This window comes from Arachis ipaensis, chromosome B05 (genome assembly GCF_000816755.2).
Source record: "Arachis ipaensis cultivar K30076 chromosome B05, Araip1.1, whole genome shotgun sequence".
NCBI lineage: Eukaryota > Viridiplantae > Streptophyta > Magnoliopsida > Fabales > Fabaceae > Arachis > Arachis ipaensis.
The window spans coordinates 122,026,657-122,040,688 of NC_029789.2; the positions used below are offsets into that span (position 1 = coordinate 122,026,657).

Genomic DNA, 14,032 nt, shown 5'->3' on the forward strand with positions numbered 1-14,032 from the left:
ACTGGCCCACTTGTGCTTCCAAATTTCTAATGGAGGACCTTGTTTCATTCATGAAACTCACAGTGGCCTTAGATAGATCATGTCAGTTGCTTGTATCTCTCCCAAGCTTCATAGATGGATTCACCTTCTTTCTGTCTGAAGGTTTGAACATCCACTCTAAGCTTACTAAGCTTTTGAGGAGGAAAGAACTTGGCTAAGAAAGCCGTGACCAGCTTATCCTAAGAGTTCAGGCTATCGTTGGGTTGAGAGTCCAACCACACTCTAGCTCTGTCTCTTACAGCAAACGGGAAAAGCATGAGCCTGTAGACTTCAGGATTTACTCTATTAGTCTTAACAATATCACAGATCTGCAAGAATTCAGTTAAGAACTGAAAGGGATCTTCAGATGGAAGTCCATGAAACTTGCAGTTTTGCTGCATCAGAGAAACTAATTGAGGTTTCAGCTCAAAGTTGTTTGCTCCAATGGTAGGAATTGAGATGCTTCTTCCATGTAAGTTGGAATTAGGTGCAGTAAAGTCACCAAGCATCCTCCTTGCATTATTATTATTTTTGGCTGCCATCTCCTCTTCCTGTTCGAAAATTTCTGAAAGGTGCTTGTTGGATTGTTGTAATTTAGCTTCTCTTAGTTTCCTCTTCAGCGTCCTTTCAGGTTCTGGATCTGCTTCAACAAGAATGTTCTTGTCCTTGCTCCTACTCATATGAAAAAGGAGGGAACAGAAAAATAATAATAGGGATCCTTTTTGCCCAGTTATAGAGGTTCCCCTGTGTGAGTAGAAGAAGAAAAGAATGTAATGTAAAGAAGGGAAGAAGGGAAAATTCGAACACAGATGGAAGAGAGGGTTCGAATTTGGATGAGATGAAGTGTTAGTAGATGAATAAATAAATAGAAGGAGATGTGAGAGAAAGAGGATTTTTGAAAATAAAATTTTGAAAAGGGGTTAGTGATTTTCGAAAATTAGGAATGAAATCAAATTAAAATTAAAAATTAAAACAATTAGTTAATTAAAAAGAATTTTTGAAAAAGAAGGAAGATATTTTCGAAAATTAGAGAGAGAGAGTTAGTTAGGTAGTTTTGAAAAAGATAAGAAACAAACAAAAAGTTAATTAGTTAGTTGAAACAAATTTTGAAAATCAAATTTGAAAAGATAAGAAGATAAGAGGTTAGAAAAGATATTTTAAAATCAAATTTTTGAAAAAGATAAGATTTTTTTTAAAAAAAAAGATATGATAGAAAGATATGATTAGAATTAGTTTTGAAAAAGATTTGATTTTTAAAATCACAATTAATGACTTGATTCACAAGTAATCACAAGATATGATTCTAGAACTTAAAGTTTGAATCTTTCTTAACAAGCAAGTAACAAACTTGAAATTTTTGAATCAAAACATTAATTGATGATGATATTTTCGAAAATTAGGAGATAAAGATAAGAAAAATATTTTTGAAAAATATTTTAAAAATTTTTGAAAATAAATAAGAAGAGTGAAAAAGATATGATTTTTGAAAAAGATTTTGAAAAAGATAAGATTTTCAAATTGAAAATTTGATTTGACTCATAAGAAACAATTGAATTTTAAAAATTTTTGAAAAAGTCAACTCAAATTTTTGAATTTGATGAGAAGAAAAAGAGGGAAAGATATATATATATATATATTTAAATTTTTAATAATGGAAGAGAAAAACATGCAAATGATGCAATGCATGAAAATTTTGGATCAAAACAATGAATGCATGCAAGAATGCTATGAATGTCAAGATGAACACCAAGAACACTTTGAAGATCATGATGAACATCAAGAACTTATTTTTGAAAATTTTATATGCAAAGAAAACATGCAAGACACCAAACTTAGAAATCTTTCATGTTTAGACTCTAACAAACGAAAAATACATTTGAAAAACAAGAAAAGATGCAAAACAAGAAAATATGAAGATCAAACAAGAAGACTTACCAAGAACAACTTGAAGATCATGAAGAACACCACGAATGCATGATTTTTTTTGAAATATGCAAGATGAACATGCAATTGACACCAAACTTAAAATCTGACTCAAAACTCAAACAAGAAACATGAAATATTTTTTATTTTTATGATTTTCAAATTTTTTTTGGTATTTTTTGAAAATTATTTGAAAAAGAAAAATAAGGATTCCAAAATTTTTAATATGAATTCCAGGAATCTTGCACTCTTAGTCTAAAGCTTCAGTCCAGGAATTAGACATGGCTCACTAGCCAGCCAAACTTTCAATGAAAGCTCCGGTCCAAAATACTAGACATGGCCAATGGCCAGCCAAGCTTCAGCATGTAAATCAGGTGGATCAGGAACAGCAGCAGGTGGATCAGGAACAGCTAGCTTGCTCTTGATAATGTTGGGTTGGAAGCCCCAGTCCAAATGAATTTAGACATGGCTTTACAGCCAGCCAGGCTTCAACATGCTTCATGAAACTCTATAATTCAATCTTAAAAATTCTGAAGAAGATAAAATAAATATTTTTTTTGAAAAGAAAACGAAAAGAAAGTTACCAAATCTGAGCAACACGATGAACCGTCAGTTGTCCAAACTCAAACAATCCCCAGCAACGGTGCCAAAAACTTGATACATGCGAAATTGTTACTCAGATTAGGTTGTAAAATTTGTTGTTCGTTCTCTCCCTGGCAATGGCGCCAACAACTGGTGCACAGTACCATGGTCCAAACATAACTTCATAACTTCGCACAACTAACCAACAAGTGCACTGGGTCGTCCAAGTAATAAAACCTTACGTGAGTAAGGGTCGATCTCACGGAGATTGTTGGTATGAAGCAAGCTATGGTCACCTTGTAAATCTCAGTCAGGCGGATATCAAATAGTTATGGAGTTTTCCGGAATACCACAGACAAGGTTTAGACTTTCCAGACTCTCATGAATGCCGCCATCAATCTAGCTTATACCACGAAGATTCTTATTAAGAGATCCAAGAGATATTGATTCAATCTAAGGTGGAACAGAAGTGGTTGTCAGACACGTATTCGTAGGGGAATGATGATGATTGTCACATTCATCACATTCATATTGAAGTGCGAATGAATATCTTAGAAGCGGAATAAGTTGAATTGAATAGAGAAACAGTAGTACTTTGCATTAATTCATGAGGAACAATAGAGCTCCACACCTTAATCTATGGAGTGTAGAAACTCTACCGTTGAAAATACATAAGTGATGAAGGTCCAGGCATGGCCGAGAGGCCAGCTCCCAAAACGTGATCACAGGATCAAAAATACAATCCAGGATCAAAAATACAATAGTAAAAAGTCCTATTTATACTAAACTAGTTACTAGGGTTTACAGAAGTAAGTAATTGATGCATAAATCCACTTCCGGGGCCCACTTGGTGTGTGCTTGGGCTGAGCTTGAATGTTACACGTGCAGAGGCTTTTTCTGGAGTTGAACGCCAAGTTGTAACGTGTTTTTGGCGTTCAACTCTGGTTCGTGACGTGTTTCTGGCGTTTAACTCCAGACTGCAGCGTAGAACTGGCGTTCAATGCCCTTTTGCGTCATCTAAACTCGAAAAGCTCTGGATGTCAGAATCTTCATGGAAGCGCGCCATTTTGAGTTCTGTAGCTCCAGAAAATCCACTTTGAGTGCAGGGAGGTCAGAATCCAACAGCATCAGCAGTCCTTCTTCAACCTCTGAATCTGATTTTTGCTCAAGTCCCTCAATTTCAGCCAGAAAATACCTGAAATCATAGAAAAGCACACAAACTCATAGTAAAGTCCAGAAATATGAATTTAACATAAAAACTAATAAAAATATCCCTAAAAGTAACTAGATTCTACTAAAAACATACTAAAAATAATGCCAGAAAGCGTATAAATTATCCGCTCATCAGCTACTATGAATGCTACTTTGAGTCGTGTGCAATTCGGTTTATTTCAGATAGCATTTGGATGGATTTGACAGGGTTTGTGTAGAAGAAAAGGAAGAAAGTAGATGATGTTGTCAATCCTGACCTCCTTTCACTCCAACTGACATAACTTGAGTTACAAAGGTCCAATTGACGCAGTTCTAATGGCATTGAAAAGCTAATTTTTAGAGTTTTCCAACGATATATAATAGTATACACTTTTTCTCTAAACTATACTGCTTTGGTGGCACCTAACTTGGGATTCTCCAAGTTAGGCGCCAGATGAAGCACAAGCACGCCAAACCATGTTACCATAGTGGTGCCTAACTTGGCTCAGTCCAAGTTAGGCGCCAGCCTTTAGGAATACAATGGTCCCACGTTTTCAAGGAGTATCCGAATATTTTATTTTTATTAAATTTTATTTTATTTACAAATAGGAAAAGATATTATTTAGTTTTAGAAAATATATTTTTCATTAATTAGAATTAGATATAAAAGGAAAAAGACTCAGCCCTTTGGGCTCTTCTCTCTTACACATCCCATTCTATAGTTTACAGTTTTTTTCAAAGTCATGAACAACTAAACTTCCACTGTTAAAGTTAGGAGTTCTGTTTATTATATGGATTGATACTATTACTCTTCTATTTTAATACAGTAGTTGTAATTATATTCTCATTATTTTTTATGTTAATTATATGTGATATATTGTAAGACCCAGAATTTTCAAAAAATATTATTATTTGTTAATTTAAATTTATTTCCCTAATTTTTACATTTTTCCAAAAATAAATCCTAATTCCCAAATTGAAAACCCTAATCCTAACCCTTTTACCCTAACTCTTCACCGCCACTCCCACGTCGCCACTCCCTTAACCCAGCCCCATCCCCTTCAGAAAGAAATAAAGAAAGAAAAAGGAGAAAAAGAAGGAGAAACAGAGAAGGGACAGAGAGGAGAGAGGGGAAACTGAGAAGAAAGAGAGGGAAGAGAGGAAGGACGCGCTGGTGCCGGTGGGCTTCGCTACCGCCGTCGCCAACAAACCAACCGCGCGAGAGAGAAGGTTCACAGACGAGAGATGCGTCGGGAGGAGGGAGAGCTCACGCCTCGCCATTGCGATCACCATTCCTCACCATTTCTGTCGCCAAGAAGAGAGATGTGTGAGAAGGAGCTCGTCGCCACTAGCTTTGTCAGATCTCTGGTGACGAACTCATCTCTGCCGTCGCTGTGGAATCGCGAACGGAGGAGTGCTGTCGGATTTGTTATCGCCGCCATGCACGCCGTCACCGGGAGATGACATAACGCGATGGAAGGGGGTGGGAGCTGTGCTGTCACTGTTCTTGGGTTCGTTGTTACCGCTGTTGTATTCTGCCACTATTGCTGCTGAGCTGTCCGCTGCCGCCATGGCCCCATTACCGAAAACCGCCGCTGGAGCCGCCATCTCCTTGGTAATCTCTAGCCCTGTTCTGGTTTTTCTTCATTGTCTGTAGAAATCTATTAGCAAAAGGAGTGTCACTTAAGTCATATATGTTTGATAATGTTATCACAGTGAGTTTTCCCGCTGCGGGTTGAAGCCGTCGCCGTTGGAGCTTGCCGAAGTTAATTGTTGTAGCTATGGTTGCGCTGTACTTAGTTCCTTGTTGGTATAGTAAGTCGTTCTTGTTCCGAATCTCTTTTAGTTGTTTTGTTATATGTGGCTGAGGTTTTACGATGCTATTTTATATATGATTAAGTTTCGGTTATTACATGTTGTGATTAATAACTGTGGCTGCTGCAAAAGTGGTTTGGAACTGTGGTTGTGGCTGCCACTATGATGGGCCGAGGGAAAAAGGAATTCAATGCGTTTAATTATACGAATTGCAATTAATTGAGGTAGGGATGCTTTTCTTAAACTTATTTTATTTCTGAGAATTATTATAAATCGATGTTAATGTGAAATGTATATTTTGTGATTTTGTAAGTCTTATGGATTGGTTTGAGTTGTTTTAGACGATTGTAATTATTTTGTGGTTGAATTATTGAATGTTTGAGAAGATTGAATAATTTGAGTTATTGACTGATTTTTGTTAAATTGGCAGTTGCCGAATTGATTTCCTTGAGATTCGGAAATGTTTTGATATTGAAAATGAGTTTGATTTATTGAAAATGATTTGAGATATTGGAATTAGTTTGATTTTGGAAATGATTTAAAAGAGTTTGAGGAATGTTTGGATGGGACCCGAGAAGGGTGGCAGTGTCCGAATTTTAGAGGAGATATTGTCGAAATTTTATAATATTTGAAGTTTCGTTTGAAGTAATTATTTAAAAAGATTTAGTTTTAAAGATTATATATTTTAAGTTTGATTTATTTAGAGAAGAATGAATTATGTTTTGAATTGGAATTATTGATGAACGGAATGGGAGGATGGATGATGATGATTGAATTTGAATGAAGGATGATGAAGATTGATTTTAAAGTGTGATTTTCGAATGAATTTGAAAAAGTGATATGAATTGATGAATGATGATGATATTGAGAATGATGTATTTATTGAAGAATGTTGATTGGATTATTCATATGGCCTATGAATTTAAATTATCTGACACACGAGTTTCCCTGGGTAGACACAGTGACTTGCCACCACTTGCTCCAAGTTGAGACTCGATACTCTATTGACCCTCTGTCGCAAGATGTGACCCGGCACTTTAACTCCCCGGGTTTCTCCATGGGCATGCGTATATATATGACTTTCGAATATTCTATTATTGAGTTTGGAGTTTGACTCCATGGAATATTATCACTACAAGAAAAACACCCATTCAGGTACACTTGAAAAGTGTAGCCAAAAGTGAAAAAAATGATGCCTTAGGCTACGGCTACGCTTTCTGGGCTGCGGCTACGCTTTTTGGGGTGATTCCTATTCGGCCGTTGCCTATTCTCAAAGGCTACACTTTTTTGCACCAAGGGCTACGCTTTTGGCGTTTGGGAATAGGGTGCGCTTTTCGAGTGATGCTGTCCAGGACCAAAGGCTACGCTTTTCAGCTTCCATTTTTACCAGAATAGGCTACGCTTTTCAGTGCTACTGCATCACCTGTAAAGCGTAGCCACAGAATTTACTATTAATACTCTACGGAGAATTAAAATATTATATTCTATATAAGTATCTTCTAATAAAAGTAATTAGTCTATCATACATGTATCCATTCTCAACATTACTCCATCTTAACCCATAAACCACAATGACAAACAGCTTAATCTTCATGATCATCCTCAATATTATCCTGCATAATTATATAGAAAAGTAATTAAAAAAATATTTATAATGACATTCGCAATTATAAAAATTAAAAAATCAAACTGAAAATAATTAGAAACCAAACTAAAAATAGTTGTATAAATTATCAAAACTATGTCAACTTAAAAAATAAAATTAGCACAATTCTTGGTGCTGCTTCAGTTAGCACCACTCTAATAATCTTTATATGACTTCAAGTATGAGAAGCTCTCAATAATATGCTATTTTTGTAGGATGATAGGGTAAGATAAAGGATCTTGCGAGAAAGTAGAGGAAAAAGAAGATGGAACCCAATGAAAATCTAAAGAATAGGGACCTTCGATCAGGGCTAAAATAATAGGGGTAAAAATAGCAAATAGAGAGGATGGAGATGACAGAGAAAAAGGGAAATCCAAAGAAGGGCATATGCAAGATGCAAAGAATGGGAATAGCTAGAAGAAACTATTGGAGAAGCTAGCAAACCTGAAGATACAAAATAGAACAATCCAGGCACGACTAGAAGAAGAGGCTCCCAACAAAAATAGAAAAGAAAATAAACTGTAGCAGGAGAAGAACAATACAGTTCCAGGCCCAAATCAAATAAAAGAGTCAAACTGAAGCTACAAATGATGCAGAAAACAACAAAAGAGAAAAAGGAAAAATCCAAAATAAATGCAGACAAAGATAAACGGGTAATAGACAAAGATAAATAGATGCACAAATCTAGGCATAAATTCAAAGGTGCAAAAAAACAGGAATTCTATCAAACAGAAGTGCACAAAACTAGAATTACAACAACCAGAATTGCACAAATAATTTTCAGCCATAACAATACTACTTCAAGTGTTAAAGTGTCAATAAAGCCAACAACATATGATTTTCAGCCATAGCAATTAACTTAACCATATGCAAATATAAGAGGCATAACATATTATACATATAAAAAAAGGGAGGCAAAAGAAATCCTAATATATTATTATTTATTTTAAATGGGAATCCTAAAGTGTACTTTGGTTTTGGTTTTGTAACTGCTTTCTAAGAATTTAATTTTATATGATATTTTAAAAATCGGCTACTGATTTAGTACACTTCAGAAAAACAGCAAGCAGTAATCAACTTAGAAAAATCATATAAAATTCATCTTTGGTTGGATTCTCCTAAAGTTTGGTGTGGTTGAACCAGACTTACCTATCTTTCACCCAGTTCAAGTCCCAGAGCATTTTCACTTCTCTAGAAAAAGTTATGCCTCTCGAAATATGGTTTTGTTTTAAGGAAAGGGTGTTGTCGTAGCAGTGAACAGCACTGCTTCCAGAAGACAACTTTCTCTATAAAATTTGAATTGTCCTGAAATTTGGGCATAAAATACTAGACATCCTAATATTTCATTCCTCTTTCGTTTCATCTCCAAAGAGTTTCAGAATATTGAGATATGTGGTTTTGAAATTGCTGTTCCAGAATTCATACATCATTATTTCTACAGAAAATGACCATTTTCTAAAAATCATATCTCCCAAACCAAACATAAAAAAATTCTGAAATGTTAGAGAAATAATCTAGACATCTGAAGATTTTATAAAAAAAATAATTTCACTCATTTTGAGTGGCTAGATTGCTCCCAGTTTTGTTCACGAATTGCTGCCTGAAACTACATAATTCTGCAACATGTAACCTCGGGTTTCGAGAGGTCAAAAATTGATTCCTAGCTTTTCACTCACTCTAACCTTGCATTCTAACTTTCTTTTACCTATTGTAACTTGTTGGAAAGATTAAATCATCCTCAAGTGCTCAGGATTAATAAATCACCATTTTTTGTGACTTTTCACATTTAAGCATACTCATATGAAATCAATAATTTCTACATTACTCAACATAGCAATCCAGCCACAAATCAATCAAACAATTCACATATATTATTGTCAATTTACTGCATCATATATAACAAATAGACCAACATCATCTCAAATAATCATTAGCATGTATCATCAATTAATTCAATCATGAAAGTTAGCTTTTAGCCTTTCAACAAATTCTGCACTCTAACAAACAGAATTTTCAGCATCATCATCATTCAATAAATCAAAAACAACATCATTCAATTAGTCACAACCTCAATTCTATTACCTCCTACCTGTGGCTTCTCAGTAGTATCACTATTATCACTCCCTCTAAACCAATTTGAAGCACCAAAGAAATTCCCAAAGCTGGACAAGATATTTCCAAACTTTTGAAATAAATCATGTAATCCCGCATTATCTATGGATTCAGCTAAGTTATGCCGCAGTACAAGAAAAACAAAAGAATTCACTTTAGAAATGATATTGGGAAAAATACAATCAATTCACCTTGATCCTTCACTGAAGCTTTTGACAGCTTCTCTGTTTGTTTTTTTGCTTGCAACCTTTCCCTTAGTATCTGACTTTTCACTAGAGGTTTTCTGCTTCTTGGATGCCAAAAGCACTATCCTGATGAATAATTGACAGAATGGAAAGCTAAGATTATCATTTGCTTTCATAATTGACAGAATGCAGAAACTTAACAAGAAAGTTAAGTATCTCCAATTATCTCAAGGCAAAATAAGTGTCAAAACCAGCAAACAACTCAACAGAAACTGCCAATAGTTAGAAAGTAACTTGGTTGAGCTACTGCATTCACAATTATACCAGATTGCAACACAAAGCTACTAGCTCGTATGATGAAAAAGTATAAGATCTTATAAAACTCATTTTCAGGTGTTGACTACACAATGTGAATCTTACGAGACAAATAACATGCTATGTTATCATAGAGAATAGTCTTATATATGTTACCTCTGCATCCTTAACAATTGGTGCTTGCAGCCCATTAATGACTTCTTTTGCATCATATATCACTCTCGCTTTCCTGTTATTTGTATCCTTCACTTTTATTGTTCTGCCCCATCAAAATGGTTATGAAATTAGCATAAATCTAACATAGAATAAAATTAATTGTTTAAGAATTTTCAAGTGAAAAATCTTAAAGACAATATAATACCTATCCCAATGACCATCAACTTCGTATAGAACATTCAAAGTTGATGAATTAAGGATCTTCCCTTTGACCACTTTCTGATTTCCACCAAATCCAAGAAAAGAATGAGTTGATTTGTAAGATAAATCAGCCTCAAGTCCTATCTCTATTTGTTTTATATTAATTTTGCCAATCCAATAAAAAGCAAGAACTGGAATTATTCTGAATAAAAGCTGATAATATTCTCGTCTCCATTAGAATCAGTTTCGAACACCCTTAGCTTTATGATCTTACAACAAAGCATATTAACAAGGGTCATAACTAGTAGGTATGACACGAGAAAGCTAAAACTCACAATTCATCACAAATTGAATAAAGAACAAACTAGAATTCAACACTAATAATAACAAGCAATGCTCAAATGTGACACGAAAAAGCTTCTAACACAGACAGCACGATAGAAATTGAACCAGACATAGAAAAATCCTAATTAAAAATGAAATTGATATAGGAACCCTAATTAAATTTAACACAGGCTAGTGGGAATTAGGAACCCTAATTGCCTAAATTAGGAAAAAAATTAAAAGCCTACCTATCGTGGATGAGAGAGCGAATCGAGCAGGGATAGACGGAACAGAGGCAGCACCATTAGCAAAGGAGACGCGGAGCAAAGCTGAAGAGCACGGCGAGGAGATGGTGCGACGTAAGAGAGTTGTGGCGTCGTTGCGAAGTAGCAGAGCTGCGGCAGCGGTGCAGTGTAACAGATCCGCGGTAGTGGCGTGGCGTGGCGTAGCAGAGCCGAGCGAGGATGTGGTGCAAGGAGAAGAGCCATGTGATGGCGTAGCAGAGCTATAAACTCTTAGCTTTGTGCAAAAGGATGATAGCGGGGAAAAGGGGGAAGAAGGGAAAAAATTTACTGGGTCTTATGTGCTTTGGGGGAAGATGGAAAGAAATTCACTAAAGCATTTCGCCCTAGATACATATAGTTTTTTTATCTTTGTGATGGTGAGGGTTTTCCATATTCTCTAAAAGGGTTTTTTTTTGTGCTTTGGAGGTGAGTGATGACGAGCTTTGGAGGTAATGGGTAAAAATTTTATTAAGTGTGTGAGCTGAGTGTGCGTGCTTATGGGAAAAAGTTAATAGGAAAAAAATTCAGCAAGTGTCAAGTTTTTGGCTCTAGATACATTAGGCATCACTTTAAAAATGCACCCAAAACTTAATAAATAGGCTACCCTCTAAAAACGTCCTCTTTGATATGAAAAGTGAACCCATAGATATCAACCTACAGCTACGCTTTATAAGTGATTTCTATAATACCTAAGGCTATACTTTTTAAATGATGCCACAATTGTGTATCTTTTTCTCTTATAAAAAGGCAACACAGAGAAAAACGTAGCCCATTCATAGAATAGGCTACACTTTTCAAATGTAGCTTAAAAAAAGTGTGGCTAAATGGGTATTTTTCTTATAGTGTATTGAGCTTGGAGTTTGACTCCATGGGACATTATATTTGAGTTTGGGGATGCGCGCACAGAGGAACTGTCTAATGGTTACCTACCAAGACATGTCGGGTTGGCTGTATAATTGACAGATGAGCTCATTAGCCATAGGACAGGCATGTATCATATGCATTTATATGCTTTGCTTGAGTTTGAATTTGTTTTGACTTGCCTAATTGCTAAACTGTTATTAACTACTATCTGAGCCATTTGCTATAACTGCTATCTATACCTGTGCTTTCTTTGTTTGTTTTGCCTGTGTTTGTTTTGATGTGGCACTTTTGAGATTATTGGTGATGAGATGATGATTGTGTTAATTGATTTTGTGATGGGCTGAAAGCTGTGATTAGTTTCTGATTGAGTTATTAGTAAAGTATGAAAAATCAAGTTGGTTCAGCATAGACTTAATAAACTTATGTTTGGAACAAGTTGGCTATTCATACGGTCTAGGAAACTGATTGAGATTTTCTTAGAAGAAAAGAAAGGTTTTTGCTTTCTAGAAAATGAATTATTGTTTCTTAAAAAGGTTTTTGATGATTTGCCGTTGGTTTTTAAAAGATTCATAGGACGAACGATAATCACTGCCTTGAAATCAATTCTTCTCTTTATACATATCTTCTTATAGTAATTCTTAAAAACCCTCTACTGAGAATCCTTTTGAGGATGATGTTCTCACTCTCCTACAGACTTCTCTTTATAAGAAACAGACGAAGAAGCTTATGAAGAATTTTTGAGTTTAGCTTATGCAATATGGATGTATTAGTTTAGTTATTATTTATTCTTCCCTCGCCATTAATATTATAATTTTGTAAGAGGGATATGAGTTCTATAATTTGTATGTATATAATATATGTATAAGATACTTGAGTAAGAAGTTTTGTATATTGATGGTTATCAGCGGCTAAGAGAAGGAGGGTTGAATCTTAGCCCCCTATTTTTGCTTAATAATACTTGCTGGCCTTAGAAACCACTTCTGGAAACCTTTTGTCTTTTTATCTCGTAACTAGCCATGAGACTTTTTCTTTTGTCTCGTCTCCAGCCACGAGACTTTTCTTTTTGTCTCGTCAGTCAGCACGAGATATTTTCAGTTTTATCTCCTGGGCAGCAGAAACAGAAATGGAGTAGAAGAAAGAGAGAATTACACCAAGATATATCCTGGTTCAGCTGATAAGTGCAAGGCACCCTACATCTAGTCTCCATCATAATAATGATGGAATTTCACTATAATCATCCTTGATTACAAACACCAATTCTCCCTAGGAACTACCCTTCCTATCCGGGACAAGTCCAGAATCTAAACCAAAACTGAACTTGACTTGGTCGCAGCCAAGCTTTCAACTGTAAAGTGCTAACCCAACTTACAAGGGGATTCCCACAGAATCATGAAACATAACACAGATGTACAAAGGATCTCTAAGAACATCTATGGCTTTTTCTTTTAATTTTGCACTCTCTGTCTTTTTCCGCTCTATGGCTTTTTCATTACAAACCTCACTGTTTGCCTTTTTCATGAGACTCAAGATATGACAAAATTAAACAAAAAGATACAAAATGAAGAACATTGAAGGAGAAGAACTTCTGTTAGCTTAGGTAGCTATGAGAACTCTGTGCCTCACACTCTCACTCCTCGAATCAACCCAAACAGTTCACCCTTACTTATCGGAAGAACCCTCCAAGGTTGAAACCAAACAAACCAAGCCAATCTTCTTCTTCTTCAAACAGAACCGGTTCGGCCAGAGAGAGAGAAGAGATAACACATGCAAAACCCAATATGCAATTACCTCTAGTCCTTCCATGGTCACCACTCTTCATCAATCCGATCCCTTCATCCTTGGCTTGCTCTCCAAGATAAACTTCTGGCCCTTGATGCTTCATAATGATGATAGCTTAATCTGCTCTAATCTCTTCCTCTTCTATCACGTAGCCACTGTTGCTACTTTCTGTGGTGGTTGAGCAGAATCAGAGACAAGCCATCCTCTCCAAGGATCTTCTTCTCTGTTGGCCGAGATCTACACTTCTATTTTTGGTATGGAGGAGCCAAGATCTCTTAAAAAAATCTTACCACAAGTGTGAAAGGATCTTAGCCACAGCATACTTTTAGTTTGCTTTTTCTTGCCATCATTTTGATGGTCTTTAGGCGTGCTTCTTCTTCTCTATGGTAGCTTGCTATAGCTTCCATGGTTGCTGAGTGATATGACCGAAAGAGAAGATAAGCAATTAGAGAGAGAAGAGAGAAATTTGAATAGCATTAATTTAGGAAAGAGAATGAGATTAAATGAAATAATTCTTCCCTTGCTGAGTGGCGTGTAGCATTGAGTGCTGCAATCAAATCAAATGCCTTTTTCTCTCTTATTGTTCCCATGCATTTATTAACTTCACTTTAATGAGATTTGAATTCCATCACATGGTG

The 14,032-nt window shown here is 35.7% G+C and overlaps 1 long non-coding RNA gene across 1 annotated transcript; it reads right to left on the bottom strand.

The window, feature by feature from the left end:
- Window positions 9,938–11,290, bottom strand: LOC107642032. The gene is made up of 3 exons (XR_002348001.1): window positions 10,716–11,290; window positions 10,148–10,221; window positions 9,938–10,045 (listed from the first exon to the last, which is right to left on the bottom strand). It is a non-coding gene; the product is annotated as an uncharacterized LOC107642032 (long non-coding RNA).